The sequence below is a fragment of the Dromiciops gliroides genome, chromosome 6, assembly GCF_019393635.1.
Source record: "Dromiciops gliroides isolate mDroGli1 chromosome 6, mDroGli1.pri, whole genome shotgun sequence".
Taxonomy (NCBI): domain Eukaryota; kingdom Metazoa; phylum Chordata; class Mammalia; order Microbiotheria; family Microbiotheriidae; genus Dromiciops; species Dromiciops gliroides.
In genome coordinates, this window is record NC_057866.1 from 102,593,395 (window position 1) to 102,615,443 (window position 22,049).

Sequence of the window (22,049 nt, forward strand, 5' to 3'; positions counted from 1 at the left end):
AGTTTTAAAGTAAAAACAAAACACCTTAAAGTTTAATAGCTTAAAACTGCACTAAGACTTTTGGGTCACCCTGTGTAAAAATTAACAAGATCCAGTAGGAAGAGCAGTAAGAGCAATTCCATCTAAAAGAATTCCAGAATGTACAAAACACCTGGAAGTCTACCTAACTAGATACACATAAGAATTAGATAAACACAACTGGAGGGCACTGCTTATAAACATTTACTGAAGCCTCCAGTGCCAAGCACCAGGCCAAGCTCTGAGGATACAAAGAAAGGTAAAGCCCCTGTTCTAGAAACCCTCAGAATCACAGGAAGTTCACTTGTGTCTGATTCTCTGTGAGGCCATTGGCCTTCTCTTGGCAAAGAGGCTGGAAGAGTTTGCCATTTCCTTCTCCAGCCCATTTTGTGGATGAGGAAATGAGGGCAAACAGGGTGAGGTGACTTAGCCAGAATCATACAGCTAGTGTCCGAGATTGGATTTGAACTCATGCAGATGCCTTTTCCTGATCTCAAGCTTAGTGAAGAGACAACATAAAAACAACTATATACAAATAAGACAGGATAAATTGGATAGAGAGAAAAGACTAGAATTGAGGGGGATATAAAAAGGCTTCCTATAAGAAGGTGATGTTTTAGCTGAGATTTGAAGAAGTCAACAGGTATAGATGGATGAGGAAGGAGAGCATTCTAGGCATGGGGGAGTAACTGAAAATCCTGGAGTATCTTGTTCAAAAATCAGCCAGGAGGGCAATGTTAATGGAATGCAAATAGGGTGGAGGATTCACTAGGAAGAGTGTCGTGAAGAGCTATGAATACCAAACAGAAGATTTTAATTTGATCCAGGTTGTGATAGGGAGTCACGGGAGTTTACGTAGTAAAGAGAGAAGGTCAGAGTTGTGCTTTAGGAAGACTACTTTGTCAGCTGAGTAAAGAATGGTCTGGAGTAGGGAGAGACTGAGACAGACACCCACCAGAAGGTTATTGCAGCAATCCAGGTATGAAGTGATAAGGATTTGCACCAGAACAATGTCAGAAGAGAGGGGTGGGGAATGTAGGTGAGAGAAGAGGTTATGACATTGTGAGAAAATAATAGGATTTAGCAGATACTCAAAGGCCCACTGGGAGATTAATCTAAACTGATTGAATTGAGTGACTGACTTTGCTGATTAGCCTACTTAAAGTTAATTAGATTGTAACCACACCTGGTCAGCCCTTAAGGAGATATTGTTCTCAGAAGCTAAAGACTTTGAACTTAACTCAAGACCACATTCAAGTCCAGTGAAGCAATGGATTTGGATGGCTCCTACCAATCAGCTTGAAGTTGTGTGTAAGGACCGCCTCTGCTCCAGACCTCTAAGAAGCTTCCACACTGAGGAGTTCATGGTAGAAGCAGGCTTGTGGCAGAGAACTTGAGGAAGAACCAGACCAGGCTGAAACTCTAGGCTAGATAGAGCTTTTCTTAACTCTATGTGTTCTTTTTTTTCTAATACCTAGTATGATTTAATAAATGCTCAATGCCCAAAGACTGGTGCTAAAGCTTCTAATTTAAGGCGACCACACATTAAAATCTATCTAAACAACATAACATTAAGACAGTAAAATCAATAGTCCTTGATAAAAGATTGGACATGAGACATAAGAGAGTGTGGAATCAAGAATGACACCGGGGTTTTGAAGTCTGAGTGACTGGAAAGATATAATATATCAATAATGTATGAAAAAGCTGAGGAAAAAGATGAGTTCGGCTTTGGACATGTTAATTTTAAGATGCCTACAGGTCATCCAGTTTGAGATGTCCAAAAAAGTTAGGGCTAGAAAAGCAGATCTGAGCATCATCTGCATAAAGATGATGAGATGAGATCACCAAGTGAAACAGTATAGAGGGAGAAAAGAGAGCTAAGGACAGAGCCCTGTGGAATATCTATGATTAGCAAACATGACCTGGATCAAGATTTGGCAAAGGAAACAGAAGGACTGATTAGGTAAGTAAGAGTTGAACCAAGAGAGCAAAGTCATGAAAACCTAGAGAGTATCAAGAACAGGGATCAACTACTGTCAAGAAGGATGAGGATTGAGAAAAGGCCATAGACTTGGCAACTGGTAGTACCATTACTGGTAGGTTGGAGACAACAGATTTGGTTTAATGATGAGGTAGGAAGACAGACTGCAAAGATTTAAGAAGAGGGAGAAGAAAGGGCTGGAGAAAGCCTTCTTAAGGAGTTTAGCCACAAAAGGGGGGAGAGGTATAGGAATGGATGGATCAAACTAAGGATTTGAGAAATGGGGAAATAGGAGCATGTTGGTAGACAAAGCAACCAGTACACAAGAAAAGATTGATAATAAGCAAGAAAAGGCAGCTCTAGGTGGTGCAGTGGATAGAGCATCAGTCCTGGATTCAGGAGGACCTGAGTTCAAATCTGGCCTCAGACACTTGATACCAGCTGTGTGACCCTGAGCAAGCCACTTAACCCTTACTGCCCTGCAAAAAAAAATTTTTTTTTTAATTTTTAAAAAGATAATAAGCAAGAAAGGGGACAATCTGCTGGATAAGACAGAAAGGAATGGTATCACACCTGAAAGGGTTTGTAAGGAGGAGATAAGAGTATAATGCATCTGGGGTGATATGAGATGAGATGGGGAGAAAAGGGAGCTCTCAGTAAATGCCTGGGGTTTTCAGTAAAATAAAAAGGCAAGCTGAGAGAATGAGGAGAGGGGGAACCACGGGAGATTTGAAAAGGCATGAAAAGTTTTGAAAGAGCCTGTGTGCTTAGTGGAATAGTGAATTAATTACTGAGATGTATTGCCTTGCAGCTGTAAGGGCCCAGTTGAGTAACATAAATTTAGAGTGGATACAGAAGTGGATGTTGAGAGTGATCCAAGGCTAAGACTCTGCAGGTAAAGTTCTGTAATATAATAATGAGACAAGAAACTCAAGAGAAAGAGAAGATAGCAGGTAAAGCTGAAATGGTTCACCAAGGGGTCAAGATGGGGAATGGAGGAAAGAATAGCTAGTGAAGGGGTGATGGCCTGGGAAAGAAATAAGGGGGTCACAGGATTTACTGAGAATGTTTCTCCTTACTGTTTCTCTCCCTATTTCCTTTTTTCTGTTTTCCTGAGTATTTCTTTCTGTACTCTTTCTTCTTTCACTTTAGTCCCATTTAATCTCAAATATATTTTTTAATTTGTTGCATTTAGTAGCTTTCTGTTCCTATTCTCATTTTTGAGCAAGTGAGTTTAACCTTGAATGTGACTCTCTCTCAAAAAAAACTAATTAAAAAAACAGAAGTTTAAAAAAAAACAATTTAAAGAGTCGGTGGCTCTACCCAAAAAGTATAAAGAAGCATCTTTCCCAGGGGGTTCATTAATCGAGATAAAACCCAAAACTAGTTCTAAATTACAAAAATATTATTAAAGCTATATCTGACCGCAGAAATTCACTTTATTTTATTGTTTAATGTAATAAAAATGATTACATCAAAGATTACTAACTAGTGATTTAAATTATGAATCAAATCTGGATATAAATCAATTAACTTTCAATCAAATCCACCCTGATCATATTATAGGCAAATATAACATAATAAGCAGTTAAGTGTAATGCAGGGGTCAGAAAACTATGACCAGAAGGCCAAGTCCTGCTGCTGCCTATTTTTTTTGTAGCTTAACTTAAGGATGGTTTTTAAAATTTTAAATAAAAAATTTTATTACATTAAAAATGTAAAAACCATTCTTGGCTTGCCATTCATTCATTCATATCAAAATAAGCGGCTGGCCAGATCTGGCTCTCAGATGTGGTTTACTGACCACTGTTATATAGTGGATAGAGAACCAACAGGGACCCTGAATCAGAAAGATCTGCCTCAGTCAATGAGATGATGAGCATTTATTAAGCCCTCACTGTTTGCCTGGTACTCTTCAAAGTGCTAGGGATACAAAGAAAGGCAAAGACAGTTCCCGCCCTCAATGAACTCATGGAGGAGACAGTATAAAACTGCATCCAACAAGCTAAAAAAGTAAATAATCAATAGTGGAAAGCACTAACATTAAGAGGGATGGGAAAGGCTTCCTGCAGAAGGTAGGATTTTAGGTGGGATCTGAAGGAAACCAGGAAGCAGAGATGAAGAGGAAGATCATCCACAGCATGGGGGACAGGACAGCAGATGAAAATGCCTGGGGCCAAAAGATGGAGGGTCATATGAAAGGAACAACCAGGAGGCCAGTGTCCCCAGATCTAAAACAAACTGGCTACACTGCCCCTGGGCATGTCATTGGGCCCTCACAGTAGCTCTGTGACCCTAGGGAAATAACTTGAACCCGTTTGTCTCAATTTCCTCATTTGTGAAAAGAACTGGAGAAAGAAATGGCAAACCACTCTAGCATCCCTGCCAAATAAGTAAATCTTAAAAAAGGGTCTTGATGAATTGGGCACAACTAAACAACAAAACCTCACTTTACCTTCTTTCTCTGGGATTATGTCAAAAGATAACTAGAACTGTTCTCAACAACTGCTTTACACCGTACTGCACTGGCAATTGCTTTAACTGGAGTTTTACTTACAGGTAATATTTTTAGGGAGACTATTAAACATGAACAATGAGTTCATGTTGTTTAAAAACTAAGGAATGTGTGCATCTATCATATACGTACATATATCATATAAGTGTATATGTATATGTCCACATTTGTTTTCTCCCTTCACTAAAGTCCTACTTGATATCTTATTATATTATGGTACTGACTCTTTATTCTTGAAGGTTATACTAGTGGAATGAAAACCCTCATGGATCCTAGAAAGGATTTATTTAAATATGGTAATGGACAGGTATCTCAAAAGAAACTCATTTATCAGGTTGTATCATCATGGGATAAACATGGTGATGATTTTTTCAGCCACCACTCTCAAAACCATTTACAAAGTTACGAAGAAGATCTACTCTATATTGGTGGAAAACATACACACTGTTGAAATGACAAAATCTTGAAGATAAAGTATACATAGTTGTGTAATAACTGCTTAACTTTTTTGAATACAGACAAAAAAACCAAAACAAAAAACCTAACTGCACAAAATCCCTCTGGAATTTACTTAGCAGAGAAAATTAGCCTTGACAAAATATGTACAAACCCGCTATGAATTTCAGTTCAACAATTGGGCCCACACTGCTGCATGACAATCCTTTTACTCATCCTTCCAAGAAGATGAACTATCTCACTCTTCCTCAACATCTATCCCAAACTTCTTTTTCTCCTTCCCTTGACTTTATCCTCTCTCTCTTTGGGAGAAAATCGTGCTTATACTTCAATGAAAGAAAAGAGAATCAAGAAAGAACAGTGTCATAAAAACCAAGTGACTAGGATGGAGATCAGGAATTTGGGGTAGCTGCTTGCAGGCATACATAATCTCTAACAACAGAAAATGGAAGCAGGATATTTAGGGAATTGTCATATATGTGTGTGAGACACAACAAAAGTCATTCCTTAATAATACTAGTGGTCAAAAGATTTGAACAATTTTCAGAAAACAAAGGATTAACAAAATGTGAAACATGAATATTCTAAATCACTAGTAAGAGAAATGCCAACTAAAGTAAACCTGAGGTTTCCATATTGCACCCAACAAACAAGATGATAAAAAACAGAAATAGTCAATACTAGAAGAGCATATGAAAAGTCAATATAGGCAGAAGGAACGCTATCACCAAAGGAGAAAAAGGTAGGAAAGGGCAAGTGTCTTTAAATGATTTTTAACAAGGAATCCAATTTGACAAGAACACTGAATATGGTCTGGGACTAGTTTTGGGGGGCTTGTATACCAGGATGAAAAGTACAGTCTTTATTTAGTAAAAGATGAAAAGTAACTAAACAAGAGTGTCAAGATCAAGATCCTATGTACAGAATGGACTGAATAGAGTAAAGACAAATTAAGAGGCAAGGTAATAAGGGGACAAACTAAGATCCAGATATATTTTCACAAGAATAATCCACTATAGGGGCAGCTAGATGGCACAGTGGATAGAGCACTGGCCCTGGAGTCAGGAGTACCTGAGTTCAAATCCGGCCTCAAACACTTAACACTTCCTAGCTGTGTGACCTTGGGCAAGTCACTTAACCCCAATTGCCTCACTAAAAAAAGGAATAATCCACTAGGTTCAATGACTCAATATTCTATAGAATGGGCACTTAAAATATTTGCTGAATTATTGTAGAATGTGGGAGAAAACAAATTCAAACCCATAAACAGTGATGACATCAAGGTCTTAAACCTGGAGGACAGCAATACAACCAACACTGTGGGTTCAAAGTCTGGACAGCACAGATAGGTGGAAATGTCCAGCAGCAATTAGCAGGACTGGAGTCCAAGCTGAAAAAAATAACAACCTCATAGAGCTAGAGCTGACTCAGACCCCATACATTATTCAGAGATGAGGAAAATAAGGCCCAGGGAGTTTAAGTGACTTGCCTGAGATAGCACAGGTATAGTGGACTGGACTTAGAGTCAGGAAGACCTCACATTCCACCCTTGATATTTAACCAGTCAAATCCCTTAACTAACCTCTTTGGAAACATTTTCTCATCTAAATGGCCTGTAAAGTCCTCCTTTCCAGCTCTTAATTTATGATCCTATGATCTTACTAGAGTCAAAGAAAGATAAGATGTGAAACCGGGTGCTTTTTAGAAGACATCCACATAAAGGGGAGACTTGAAACCTTGGGAGTTAGACAATAAGCATTTATGTTTACTACCTGCCAAGCACTGTGCTAAGTATTGGAAGATAAAGACAAAAACAATTCCTGTTCAATACACTCAGTGGAGGATAAAATACAGAGAATAGGACCAAGAATTAAATAATAGCTCATATTTATACAATACTCTGTAACATTTGCCTCAAAACAACCCTGTCAGGGAGGGAGAAATTTTGCAAAATACCAACATTTGTAGGGAAGAGGAAGCAAAGAGAGATTCTATCAAAGGCAACAGAGGGGCAGAGTCACAGAAGAAAAACAAAAAAGGTTTAGTGTCACGGAAGCCAAAGAAGTAAAGAAAATCATGAAGGATGAAGGTGATTGAGGGGCAAATGCTACAGAGAGAGTAAAGGAACAGGGCAAAGAGGGTAAAAAAAATCCATTGTTTAGAAAGTCACTGTGGAGTTGTGTTTGAGAGATGCCGAATGAGACAAGATGATTAATGGAGCACACTCCAGGGAGGAAGCAGAAGACAATAAAGGAGGAAGGCCATCTCTTTCTCTGAGTCTGAAGCAAAGGAGAAAAATGAGTGAAAATACAGTGAGATTTTAGGGAACAAATGAGAAACTCAGGAAGTTCAAAGGGGGGGGGGTTAATTCAGATACATGTGTGTTGAAATTGTATCTTGTTCTGGTTCCCTTGACCCCCCCCCTCCTTCTAGTCATTATAGTAAGTTTATAAGTAGCCAGTACAAAGAGGCAATAGCAGGAAATAAGATTGCAAAGGGGAAAATGGAAATCACATACAAACCAACCCAAAGATCAAAGGAACATCATTTACAATTATTTCATGTATTAACAAAAATTCACATCCTGAGAGTATGTCCTGAAGCAGTATAAGCCATCCAGGCACCGCTTTTGGTCCTATAATATGTAAGTGGTGTTGATAACTGAGATGTGGACATGTTAATTTTACTGAAATGATTTGAATAAGTTGATGAACTAAACCAAAGGAGGCGTGGGTAAGAAAAAACCTACATTTTTGAGGTTTTTCCTTTTTGCTCTGATTCTTCTTTCACAGCATGACTAATGCAGAAATATGTTTAATGTGATTGTACATATATAACCTATATCAGATTATTTGCTGTCTTGGGGAGGGGGGAGCGAGAAAAATTTGAAACTAGAAATCTTATAAAAACAAATTTTGAAAACTATCTCTACATGGAAAATAAAATACTTTTATGAAAAAAAGAAAGAAAAAACCTACAGTGGGCTGCTAGGTGGCTCAGTGGATAAACCACTGGCCCTAGATTCAGGAGGACCTGTGTTCAAATGCAGCCTCAGACACTTGACACTAGCTGTGTGACCCTGGGCAAGTCACTTAACCCTCATTGCTCTGTCAAAAGAAAAAAGAAAAAAAAACCTACAAAAAACCAAGAACTTAAAACTCCTGCCCCCAAGAACTCTTCTATTTCCAAAGGGTCCACAGACTCTCAACTCTAACCCATGGGGATGTGAGTGATACTCTCTGCTGCTCCCCCTCCCTAACCTCTTCCCCACTTACCTGCCTCCCTTCACCAGCCCATCCCTGTGGGCCCATGCTCTTTGCCTCTGTACCCCTTTCAATGCTTGTCTCTATGCCCTTTGTGCCTTATTAAAGTGTGATTGCAGCCCCACTTTAGCTTCCCAATGCCGTTGCGGGCTTTATGTGAGAACCCAAAGAAAAGGAAGTGCCTGCCCCCCTTTCATAAATTATCAATTCAATATCCAAACCAACTCATCAGCTGTCATAGAAAAAGTCAAAAATTCCACACTAATTGCACAGTGGGCAGAGTCCCACCCTAGCGTCAGGAAAATCCAGATTCAAGTCCTACCTCTCAAGGCATCATCAAGTACTTTAAGAATAAGAGTTGGGGGCAGCTAGGTGGCGCAGTGGATAAAGCACCGGCCCTGGATTTAGGAGTACCTGAGTTCAAATCCGGCCTCAGACACTTAACACTTACTAGCTGTGTGACCCTGGGCAAGTCACTTAACCCCCATTGCCCCGCCAAAAAAAAAGAATAAGAGTTGTAATAATGGTACATTTATAACCTTTATGAGACTGATGTAGGAGGTAAAAAAGGGTTAACAGAAAAACCTAAGACCCAAGCTTTAATTCAGCTAAGACCCAAGCTTTAATTTAATTTAATTTAATAATTTAACTTATAAGTTATCCATTAACTGGGGTCTAATAAGTCAGGATGCTGGGTTCTCTTCCCCACAGAAATCAGTACCCATAACAGGAACAGAGGGACCTAGGCTGAGGAGACCTGACTACAATAAAGGAATTGATAGCCTATAGAAATTCAGACCAGAAATAAAAAAGAAAAATGTTTTGAAACTAGCTATGGGAACCAAAGAGACATGCAGAAAAGGCCAAATTTGTCCCCAGATTCACCTTATGACATGTAAACCCAAAACACACCTCCAACTGAAAAAGGTACCCGCCTCTGGGGTTGCCTTAGGACCCCAGGAACTCCAAATTAGGATAAACCCTACCCTGTATCACCCCAAGGTGGAGATTATAATGAGTAGGACAGGCCCTCCCTTGTACCTCCCCAAGGTGGAGATTATTATAGTAAGACTGATAATCAATTTATCTATACTATAAATATAACTGTCTTTTCTTTCACTATTCGAGAGATACCTTTCTACTATTCTGGTTCTCTCCCTGTGGTCACCCACAGTATTGCAATAAAACTTGGGAAACTGAGTCACTGAGTCTTGTAATTGTTCAGAGATGACTCACAATCAATTTGACCCCTGATTCTATCCCACATCATTTGGTGCCCTGTGTGAGGATCAAACTCACGACCTTCAGATTCCGGCCCCACATCAAGACTGGCTGCTCTCTTGGAGAGGGGAGGAAGGAAGGGAGGGAGAAAAATCTGAAAGTCAAATTGTTTTGTTTTGTGGGGCAAAGAGGGATAAGTGACTTGTTCAGGGTCACACAGCTAGTAAGTGTCAAATATCTGAGGCCAAATTTGAACTCAGGTCCTCCTGAATCCAGGGTGAGTGCTTTACCCACTGCATCACCTAGCTGTCCCTAACCTCAAAATTTTATAAAAACAAATGTTGAAAACTATCTTTACATCTAACTGGAAAAAAATACTATTAAGATTGAAATTTTTTAAAAAGAATAACAGTTGTAGACTGGTTATACTAACTACAGAAGATAAGGAAGTTTCTACACTGGAGATTCTCTAGCCCAGGGCTTCTTCAACTTTTTCCACTCGTGACCCTTTTTTGCCTGAGAAATTGTTATGTGATCCCAGGTATATAGGCATATAGGTATATAAAATCAACATACATAACCTTTTACTGTTGCCAAATTTTTCACAACCCCCACATTCAGTTACACGACCCCTACAGTTTAAAAAGCCTTGCTCTAGAAATAGATGGAAAAAAATATGAGGCCTTAAGGAAAAGATGAAATAAAGGCAGGGTAAGATCAGGGAAATGTTAACAGTATCACCTCTATTTGTACCTTTCAATTCACACAGCTGCCATTCCCACAATTCTGATCCTTATCACCTTCTGGCCCTATTAGAATAGCCTCCTAATTGGTCTATCGAATTCTAGTGTTTCCACTCTCTAACCCATCCCATCTATGGCAGACAAAATAATCCAAAAGCATGGGTCTGACCATATTACTTCCTGGCTCAAAAGTCTTTAAGAGTGCTCCACTGACCCTCAGAGGAAGATGTCAACATCAGGACTCCTACATCTAAAGCTTCCAAGAAAAATATGAATTGGTCTCAGGCCATAGAGGTGCTCAAAAAGGACTTTGAAAATAAAGTTATAAAGGTAGAGGAAAAAATGGAAAGGGAAATGAGGGTGATGCAGGAAAGACATGAGAAAAAAGTCAACAGCTTGAAAAGTCAAATGGAAAAGGAGGTACAAAAGCTCTCTGATGAAAATAATTGCCTAAAAATTAGGATTGAACAAATGGAAGCCAGTGACTTTATGAGAAACCAAGACACAATAAAGCAAATCCAAATGAATAAAAAAAAGAGAGGGCAATGTGAAATATCTTCTGGGAAAAACTGCTGACCTGGAAAATAGGTCCAGGAGAGATCATTTGAAAATTATTGGTCTACCTGAAAACCATGATCAAGGAAAGAGCTTAGACATCATCTTCCAAGATATTCTCAAGGAAAATTGCCCTTAAATTCTAGAAGCAGAAGCTAAAATAGAAATTGAAAGAATCCACTGATCACCTCCAGAAAGAGATCCCAAAAGGAAAACTCCTAGGAATATTATAGCCAAATTCCAGAGCACTCAGGTCAAGGAGAAAATATTGCAAGCTGCCAAAAAAGAAAGAATTCAAGTACTGTGGAGCCCCAGTCAGGATAGCACAAGATCTAGCAGCTTCTACATTAAAGGACCGGAGGGCATAGAATATGATATTCTAGAGGGCAAAGGAATTGGGATTTACAACCAAGAATAACCTACCCAGCAAAACTCAGCATAATCTTTCAGAGGAAAAAATGGGACTTTAATGAAAAAGAGGACTTTGAGGTATTTGTGATGAAAAGATCTGAAATTGAATGGCAAATTTGACTTTCAAATACAAGACCCTAGAGAACTATAAAAAATTGAAGTTGGGGGACATACTTGGGGTCGTACAGTGGGTGACTGTCTTGTGTCTGAGTCCAGGTTTTGGCTGGGATCCCCTTGGGTGCAGGGGTGGTGCTTTGTCCACTGTGTCACCTAGCTGCCCCATGATGACATCCTTAGGGTTAAATTGAGGGGTGAGGGGAATGCACTGGGGGAGGAGGAAGGGCAGAGGTGAAATCCTACATGAAAGAAACAGGAAAAGGCTTATGGAGTGGGGGGGGGGGGGAGAGGAGCAGGGCAGTAAATGAATTATACAATCATCAGAAAAGGCTCAAAAACCTTAAACTCATCAGAGTTGGTTCAAGGAGGGACTAACACACACACCCAACTGGGTGGAGTAATCTATTTAATCTGGGCAGTAAATGAACCTAACACTCATCAGAATTGGCTCAAAGAGGGGCAGCTAGGTGGAGCAGTGGATAAAGCACTGGCCCTGGATTCAGGAGGACCTGAGTTCAAATCTGGCCTCAGACACTTGACACTTACTAGCTGTGTGACCCTGGGTAAGTCACTTAACCCCAAATGCCTCACCAAAAAAAGAGTATTCCACTGCCCTTAATCTGGCCTGTAAAGGCTTTCCACAAGCGGGTTCCCATTCACCTTTCTGGGTATGGTTCACATCACGAATTAGTTGTTCCTGGACTTTACTACTCCATCTCTGAAAATGGGCTCTCCTCCTCATTACCTCTTAGAACCTGCCTTTCTTTAAGGCTCTGCTCAGATCCTGTCTCTTCCATGAAGCATGACTGGCCATAGCTGTAAGGGTTGTTCCACTTTTTTTCTATCTATGAACAGGTAGCATTCTCTACCCCCAAGAGAAGGTAAACTTTATGGGGGCAGGGATTTTTGTTTTGTCTTTACATTCCCAGCACCCAACCTTACACATTGTAGGCACTTAACACTGTACTAAAGCAATGATCCCTGGGGATCCAGTATTTCCAAATTTAATAAACAACGCTCCAGAAACTGAGCTGAGTACTAGAGATACAACTACAAAAATGGGGAAGTCCTTATAGCAAGGCTCTTACATTCTACCTGCACTGGTAAATATGCGCAAAATGAGTACATACTATGTGTGAGGGAGGGGCAGAGATGAGGGAAAAGGGCCATCCAGGCAGGGAGAATCTGTACCAAAGTCACAGAAACCAAAGATGAATGTCCTATACAGGACAGTATGATAGCACACTCCTCAAGAGACATCTGTCATACTGCTTTCAATGAACAAAACCCATCTGTATTACCCCTTTCTCCAACTGAGAACAAAAGAAAAATAAAGCCCATTACAAAAATTCCTAGTCAATCAAAACAAATTCCCACATGGCCATGTCCTAGAAAATACTTGTCCCGCTCTATCTGGAGGTGGGCAGCATGTTTCATTAGTCCTCTGGAGTCATGGTTGATCTTACACTAACAAGAGTTCCTAATTCTTAATTGTTGGCCTTTACCACACTTATTGATGTATAATTGTTCTCCTAGTTCTGTTCATTCTGCATTAGTTCATACAAGTCTTCCCAGTTTTCTCTTCAACCATTTCCATCATTTTGTATAGCACAACAGTATTCCATCACATGTATATACTATAATTTGTTCATTCAATTTTCAGTTTATAGGCATCACCTAAGATTCCCATTTATTGGGCCAGCTAGGTGGCACAGTGGATACAGTACCAGCCCTGGAGTCAGGAGGACCTCAGTTCAAATCCAGCCTCAGACACTTAACACTTACTAGCTGTGTTATCCTGGGTAAGTCACTTAACCCCAATTGCCTCACCCCCCCCCAAAAAAAAATTCTTCCCATTCTTTGCCACCTCAAAAAGAGCTTACAAATACTTTTGTACATCCATAAATTGCTTAGAACTAATCCCTCTCTTAACCTAGCCTCCCTCTACTTTTCCCCCTTCTCCCTTTTTCCTATTTCCCCACTGAGTGAAATCTATTTCTGTACTCAACTGTATGTACCTATTCTTCCTTCCCCTTTTTTTAAAAAAAATTTTTCTTTTTCTTTCTTTTTTTTTTTTTTTTTGCGGGGCAATGGGGGTTAAGTGACTTGCCCGATTTGAACTCAGGTCCTCCTGAATCCAGGGCTGGTGCTTTATCCACTGTACCACCTAGCTGCCCCTATTCTTCCTTCTTCCTTCTTCCTTCTTCCTTCTTTCAACCAGTTCAAATGAGAATGAGGTTGAAGGGTCAAGTTCTCTTCCCCCAACCCCCACCTTCTTGTTTGTCTATTTGTACACCCTGATTATAATTTTTTCTAACTTTTCTTTCTTTCCCACTGCCCCCCCCATGCCCCAGTGTATTCCTCTTCCCTTCTCTTTCCATTCTTCTCCAAGATCATCAAGACATCATAAAAGAACCACTCCCAAGTTTTGTCCACTTAGACTTCCTCTATGACCCGATAATGACATGGTTCAAAGGAGATATAATGTATCATCTCCCCATACTTGGATGTAAGCAATTGTTTGGTCTTTTAACATTCTTCATTCATTCATGTTTACCTTTTCATTCTTCTGGTCACTGTTGTGTTTGAATTTCAAAGTTTCTACATAGCTCTTGTCTTTTCATCAGGAATGCTCAGGAAGTCTCTACTTTATTAACTATCTATATTTTGCACCTGTAGCATTATATTCAGTTTTGCTAGGCAAGTTACTCGTGGCAATAATCCAATATTGTATTCCAAGTTCCCTCCTTTACAGTGGCAGCTGCTAAATCACATGTGATTGTGGACTGTGGCTCCTCAGTACTTGATTTCTTTCCTTCTAGCTGCTTTCAGTGCCTTTTCTTTGATCTGGAAATTCTGGATCTTAGATATGTCCTGGGAGTCTTTGGGTTTCTTTCCGGAAGTAGAGTTTTTCTACTTCTACTTTGTACTTTGGGTCTAAAAGATTTGAACAGTTTTCCTTTAAAATTTCTAGGGGAGGGGCAGCTAGGTGGCGCAGTGGATAGAGCACTGGCCCTGGAGTCAGGAGGACCTGAGTTCAGATACGGCCTCAGACACTTAACACTTACTAGCTGTGTGACCCTGGGCAAGTCACTTAACCCCAATTGCCTCACCCAAAAAAAAAAAAATTTCTAGGGGAAAAAAAATTGTAGAAACAGAAAATCTAGTCTTTATTTGGTCACAGCATTCAGACAGCGCAATGATTCCTTAATTTTTTGTCTCCTTGATCTGTTTTCTAGGTCAGTTTTGTTAGTTATGAGGTATCTTAAATTATCTTTTATATCTCCAGTCTTTTGACTTTCAATATTTCTCATTGCCTCCTGGAGCCATTGTCTTCTATTTGGCTTATTTGTATTGTTAGTAAGGTTTTGTACCTCTTGTGACAAACTTAATTTCTGTACCAATTCTTTCTTCCATAGTTCTCATTTTTTTTTCAATTTTTCCTCAAATGTTCTCATGCCATTTATACATTTTTTTTACTCTTGCTTCATCTCTTCTAGGCATTCTAGCTGAGTTTTTGTCCAACTCATTTTCTCTGAAGCTCTGCATATAAATGTTTTTTAAGTCATTCTCTTCTGAATTTGTATCCTGGGCTTCCCTGACACCATAATATCCGCATGGTGGGATTCTTTTTTGTTTGCTCATTTTTCCAGATGTTGGGGCTCAGCTCTGCAGCACTTCTGGAGCAAAGCTCTGGGCTAGTCCCATGGCTCCTTTCTTAGGGTACTGTTGTGTTATTCCAGGGTCTCAGGGACAGCCTGGGGCTCTGCAAGCTTTCGGTGCTCCCAAAGTAGTCTAATCTGAGGCAAAGTTTATTTGCTACCCACCCCCAGTCTAAGCTCTGCACATTCCTGATCTGGGTCAACAGTAGAATGGTGCTGGATTCAGCCTCTATCAGCCAGCTAGAAAATTCTGTTGGTTCAAAATGTAGAGAATTGTCTTTGGTCTGGGATTATTACCCTGGTTATTCCTCTGCATGCTGAACTGGGTACTAGAACTGAGACCCAGCTCTGTTCCGGAGGTCTGAGCCACACCACTACTACTGCTGCTTCCTTCCAAACTTCCTCCTTTCTTGGTACACTGTGCAGGTCCCCTTCTGGGTTTGTCATTGCTCAGTCATTTCAGTTGTAGCCAACTCTGTGATCCCATTTAGAGTTTTGTTATCTAAATTATTGGGGGGCTAAGCTGGGTTTTCCAAAATATTGCTATTTATAAACTAATGGCTATTGCAACAGTTTTGGCAGTAAGCATGTATTATTAATTAATATCACATATTATTAAAGTATTCACCACGCTGAATCCCTAACTTCCCCACTAGTCACAGGCTTACAGGCCTAAACAATTACATATACTAGTTGTATATGTAACCCTCATTGTCCCAAAAAGAAAAAAAATTACATACCCAGTGTATTGAGCCAAGAGGAAAGGGTGTGGAGAGTCCCAGGAAGAAGAAGAAGAAGAGAGCAAGCCCCTAGAGAGGTCTTTTTCAATAGAGATGACTCCTTACTGATCAACTAATTGGCTAGCATCATTCAATTCCATTGGCTGACTTAACTTTAGAGTAGTCCTTATTAAAATGAGCTCCACCTGATAACATCAGGGTCTAAAGGGAGACAGACCCCCTGAGGGGCAAAGGCACATTCATATTCATATAAGTGTGGCTTAATCCCCTCAATTCATGGGCCTTGGGCTTGCCCTTCCCAGAATTAGGCCCTGAGTTTAGTCTCCTGGACAGAACCTTATAAGGTGGAGTTGGGGGAAAGGCTAGAACTGGGTCCCTGGGTCCCCCAGAGAAAATAATTACTAACAATTATTATTTTCTCACAGGGGTTTTCTCAGCAAAGATATCGGAGTGGTTTTCCATTTCCTTCTCCAGTTCATTTTACAAATTAAGAAAGTGAGGCAAACAGGGTTAAGGGACTTGCCACAGGGTCACAAAGGCAGCATCTGAAGCCAACCCAGGTCCTCTGACTAATGGACCAGCCCTCTATCCACAGCCACCTAGCTGCCTCTATAACATAAGCAGATTGTTTTAAACTCCCCAACCCCCCATAATCCATACAAAGGTTCATAGCCACTCAAATTGACAAATAAAAATGATACCAGGAAGAGGACTTCATTTGACTTATTCCCTATTCAATCAGTCAATAAACATTCATTAAGTGCCTGCTATGTGTGGTACTGTGCTAAGTGCTAGAGATACCAAAAAACAAAACACAAAAACAAATACCACTTTTTCAATTTATCCTGAATCTATGATCCAGAACTGGACAGTAGAGCTGCCACTTGGTACCTGTCACCATCATGGTGCCCTCAGTGTGGATCTGACATATGCTCTTTCTCTGGGACACTGGTGTGCTCTTTCTGCTCCTGGTCTATCTAATCAATGTCCAAAGACCTCTCTGTCAAAAAAGAGAGTATGGCAGAAACTAGGCATAGACCTTCATCTTACACCTTATACTAAAATAAAGTCAAAATGGGTATATGATTTAGACATAAAAGGTGATACCATAGGTAAATTAGGAGAGGAAGAAATGGTTGACCTCTCAGATCTTTGGAAAGGAGAACAGTTTATGACCAAACAAGAGATAGAGAATAGTATGAAATGCAAAATGGATGATTTTGATTACATTAAATTAAAAAGGTTTTGTACAAAGAGAAGCAATGCATCCAAAATTAGAAGGGAGACAGAAAAGTAGGAAACCATTCTTATAGCCAGTACTTCTGATAAAGGCCTCATCTGTAAAATATATCGAGAACTACATCAAATTTATAAGAATCCAAGTCATTCCCCAATTGAGAAATGGTCAAAGGATATGAACAGGCAGTTTTCTGATGAAGAAATCTAAGCTATTGCCATATGAAAAAATGATCTAAATCACTATTGATTAGAGAGATGCAAATTAAAACAACTCCGAGGTACCACCTGACACCTATCAGATTGGCTAAAATGACAAAAAAGGAAAATAATAAATGTTGGAGAAGCTGTGGAAAAATTGGAACACCAATGTATTGTTGGTGGAGCTGTGAACTGATCCAACCATTCTGGAGAGCAGTTTGGAACTATGTCCAAAGGGCTATAAAGCTTTGAATACCCTTTGACCCAGCAATACCACTGTTAGGTCTTTTCCCCATAGAGATCATAAAAAAAGGAAAAGGAGGGGCAGCTAGGTGGCGCAGTGGATAGAGCACCGGCCCTGGATTCAGGAGGACCTAAGATCAAATCCGACCTCAGACACTTGACAGTTACTAGCTGTGTGACCCTGGGCAAGTCACTTAACCCCAACTGCCTCACCAAAAAAAAAAAAAGGAAAGGAAAAGGACCCGCACGTACAAAAATATTCATAGCTGCTCTTTTTATGGTGGCAAGGAACTGGAAATTGAGGAGCTGCCCATCAACTGGGGAATGGCTGAACAAGCTGGGTATATGAATGGAATGGAATACTATTGTGCTGTAAGAAAGGATGAGCAGGCAGATTTCAGAGAAACCTGGAAGGACTTGCATGAACTGATGCTGAGTGAGATGAGCAGAACCAGGAGAACATTGTACACAGTATCAACAACATTGCGTGTTGATCAACTGTGATAGACTTGATTCTTCTCAGCAATACAATGGTCCAAGATGGTTCCAAAGGACTCATGATGGAAAAGGCTCTCCAAATCCAGAAAAAAAAGAACTGTTGAATCTGGATGCAGATTGAATCATACTATTTCTCTTGTTTTTGTTGTTTTTCTTTTTTGAGGTTTTGCCTTTTTGCTCTGATTCTTCTCTCATAACATGACTAATGCAGAAATATGTTTAATGTGATTGTACATGTATAACCTATATCTATTTGTTGTCTTGGGGAGGGAAGTGAGGGAGGGAGAAAAATCTGAAAGTAGAAATCTTATTAAAAAAAATGTTGAAAACTATCTCTACATGTAACTGGAAAATAATAAAATATTTATATGGAAAAAAAAAAACCCAACCAAAGACCTCTCTGTCTTCCTATGCCCAGGTTGACTGGACAAATGACTTACTGTGATTTTTTTTCTAGATTTCCCCATCAGAATTCAGTCTGGCGCCTTTTCTAGATCTGTTTAGTTTTAAGGAAGGAAGTCTGGCCATACTGCTTTCTATGACCCTGTCATTTTGGCTCTACCTCCTCAAAAGATATTTCTTAAAATGATATATATAAGTACTGGTACACTGCCCATACCTAATCTACCATATTAGTTCCTTTATAACTAGATTAATAGCAAAACTATGAGTAGTAAGATAGTAACTAGGATTAACAATACAAGTTGAAAGAAAATTTAGAGGTCAATTTTGTCATCATAGGATAACTGCAATGGGGCTTTCAAGCAGATCCTAATTTGGATGAAGCAAACCACAAGCCATGGTGGCTTAACATGGTTCTGTCAATCTAAAAAGGAAATTCCACCTTACTAGCCAACATCACTTTTACCTTTTAAAACTCTGCCTTAAATTTTTCTCATCCCACCTCTCCCTCTGCCTTATATCACCTAACCCCATGCTTCCATCTCAATATGATTTCCAATAACTCCATCATTCAGCTCTTTCGCTGTCTAAACTCTTCTCTTTTCTATCCTGACCCCTTGGTGAATCATTTCAACTCTACACTATATTCTGGTTAAGTCCTTTGCCCCCTTATTCTATTATCAATCTTGCCATGTCATGCCTAGTCTTGAATTATTTCTACCATCCTCTGCCTTTGCCTACTCTTCTAAATGAAGCTGGAGAAAAATCACTAAAACCATGCCAACTGGAGCCACTAATCTCAACTAGCTGGGTCCTCACTTTTACTTGTCCCATTCACCACAGTGGCTCTTCTTAAATCTTCTTCAATCTTAGATGAGAGCCCTAACTCATAAATTTCAATGAAAAAAACTAAGCCATTCTCCCAGAGCTCCCTCATCTCATTACTCATATGCCTTCCCCCAATATCGATTCCTTTATTCCTGTCTCAGATGTAGAGGTAGCCCTTCTCCATGCCAAGGCAAAGCCCTCTACAAAATGGGATCTACACAATCTCATTCCATCCCATCTTCTCTAGTAGATTGCCCCCTCTATCATCCAAAGTCTGACTTATTTTCAATTTCTCCCTCTACTGGATATTTCCCTGCTGCCTACAAAACATGCCGATGTTTCCAACATCTTCAAAAAGTCCTCGCTTTGCTTGATCAGTCCATCCCTTCCTTGAAAAGGGTATTAACAACTGATTTCTCTACTGCCTTTCCTCTCATCTTCTTAACTCTCTGCAACCTGGATGCAGGCTTCATAATTAGGCTGAAATTGCTCCCTTCAAAATTACTAATATTCTCTCAACTGCCAAATCTAATGGCCTCTCTGCAATTTGATAGTTGTTCATCTTCTTCTCAACTCTCTCTTCTCTCTAGGTTTGCAAGACACTATTCTCTCCTGGCTCTCCTCCTGCTGGTCTAACCATTCCTTCTCATTCTCCTTTGTTAGATCTTCATCCAGGTCACATTCATTAAACATGGATGTTTCCCCAAGACTCTGTCCTGGGCTCTCTTCTCTTTTTCCTCTATACAATTTCACTTGGCACCTCATCAGCTCCCATGAATTTAATTATTATCTCTATGCATATGATTCCTAGATCTGTTTATCTAGCCCTGATCTCTCTCCTGACCTTCAGTCTCCCATCTCCAAATGGATGTCCCATAGACATCTTAAACTCAATTATGTCCAAAATTCCTTACCTTTCCCCCATATCCTCTCCTTCCTAACTTCACTATTACTGTCAAGAGTACCATCAGCCTTCCAGTCACCTAGGCTCACAACCTGTCATCCTCAATTTCTCATTCACACTCCCCACATGCAATCAGTTGCCAGATTTTGTTGACTCTACCTTGTCAACATTTCTCCTATACACCCCCTTCTCTCCTCTGACACTACCACCACTCTAGTGTAAGCCCTACTGCAAGAGCCTGCTGTTTAGCCTCCCTGCTTCGAATCTCTCCCCACTGCAGTCAGTCAGCCACAGATATGACCATATTACCTCCCTACTCAATAAAGTGGTGGCTCACTTTTACTTCCTGGACCAAACAAGAAATTCTGTTTGGCTTTTAAGCCTTCATAACCTGTTTCTACCTTCCTAGTATTCTAGAACTCTCATCTAGTGACTCTGTCTACCTGGATGTTTCCCAAATACAACACACTATTTCCTGACTCAGTGCATTTTCACCGGCAACATGCCTGAAACTTTCTCCCTAACCTCTGCCTCCTGACCTTCCTCACAGTTCAGCTAAAATCCCACCTTCCACAAGAAACCTTTTCCAGTCTTCCTTAATTAATGTGTCTTCCCTCTGAAAAGATCTCCAAACTGAATCTGTTTAGATACAGTTGTTTGCATGTTGTCCTCCCTCTCCAGGTAGTGAATTCCTTGAGGGCAAAGACTGATTTTTACTTTCTTTGCATCTCCAGCACTTAGCTCAGTGCTTGGTATGGAGCAAATACCTTTTGACTGACTTGATTTTGATTAGCTTACTGTAGATTTGCATAAAGCAAAATACTGCACTTAAATTCATTCAATGGACCTTCATAAGGATCCTGCAAGACAGACAGAAGAGGTATGATTTTTCATATTCTACAAATGGGGAAGAAAAAAATTAGCCCTAGGTCAATTAATCATAAGTATTAAGTATCTACTTTGTTCAAGGCATTGTGCTGTGGTCGTTCAATGGTTTCAGTCCGGTCTGACTCTCCATGACCCCATTTGGGGTTTTCTTGGCAGAGATACTGGAGTAGTTTGCCATCATTTGACACATGAGAAACTGAGGCAAACGGGATTAAATGACTTGCCCAGGCACACAATAAGTGTCTAAGGCTGGATTTGAACTAAGGTCTTCCTAACTGCAGACCCGGCACATTATCCACAACACCACCTAGCTAGAAATGTAAGTACAAAACATGAAATCATCCCTATTCACCATAAACTTACATTCTAATGGAAGACAGACAATAAGTATATGTGCAGAAAAAATATGAAGCTAATAAATATATAACTGCTGAATAGCTATGGTAGAGGGAGCTGTTTATTAAGTAGTAACTTAAATTCACAGAAAATGCATAAACAAATAGAATGTCTATTAAGGAGAGCAAAAACATAATTTTGTTTAAGGGTATTAATGTCCTACCACAGTACACCTTTTACCAGCTCTGCTATGAGTATCAAGATTGACTGGGGGGGCAGGTAGGTGGCGCAGTGGATAGAGCACTGGCCCTGGATTCAGGAGGACCTGAGTTCAAATCTGGCCTCAGACACTTGACACTTACTAGCTGTGTGACCCTGGGCAAGTCACTTAACCCCAACTGCCTCACCAAAAAAAAAAAAAAAAAAAAAGATTGACTAGGAAGTTTCACAGGCCTTCCCTGTCTCAGCAAAGAAAACACTGTAAAATGGTTAAAAGTTTAACACTGTTTTTCCTCTCCACATCCCCCTAAGAAGAAAAATCAAGAATTAACTGTATGGATAATGTGTATATGTGTGTATATGCATCTCACACATATATGGATGCACACATATTTAACAACTCTGAAATAACTGGGTTTTTTATTCTATACCTTTTAATGCCTAGGACAAAACAATCAAAACTAAGGGTTCTTGAAGAGCACTATTAGCCACTTTTCAATTATCTGTGTTTTTACAGAACAGGTTTCAGTGAGTTCACCAATAAAAATTCCAATGAGAACATCCTTCCCAAAATTATTGCTCCTAAACCCCCAGAATTCATTAAAATAT

At 39.9% G+C, this 22,049-nt stretch overlaps 1 protein-coding gene across 5 annotated transcripts in view; it reads right to left on the bottom strand.

The window, feature by feature from the left end:
• PCGF3 (polycomb group ring finger 3) overlaps nucleotides 1-22,049 on the bottom strand; it is a 129,940-nt gene that overhangs the window by 102,846 nt on the left and 5,045 nt on the right. The window lies entirely within an intron of this gene.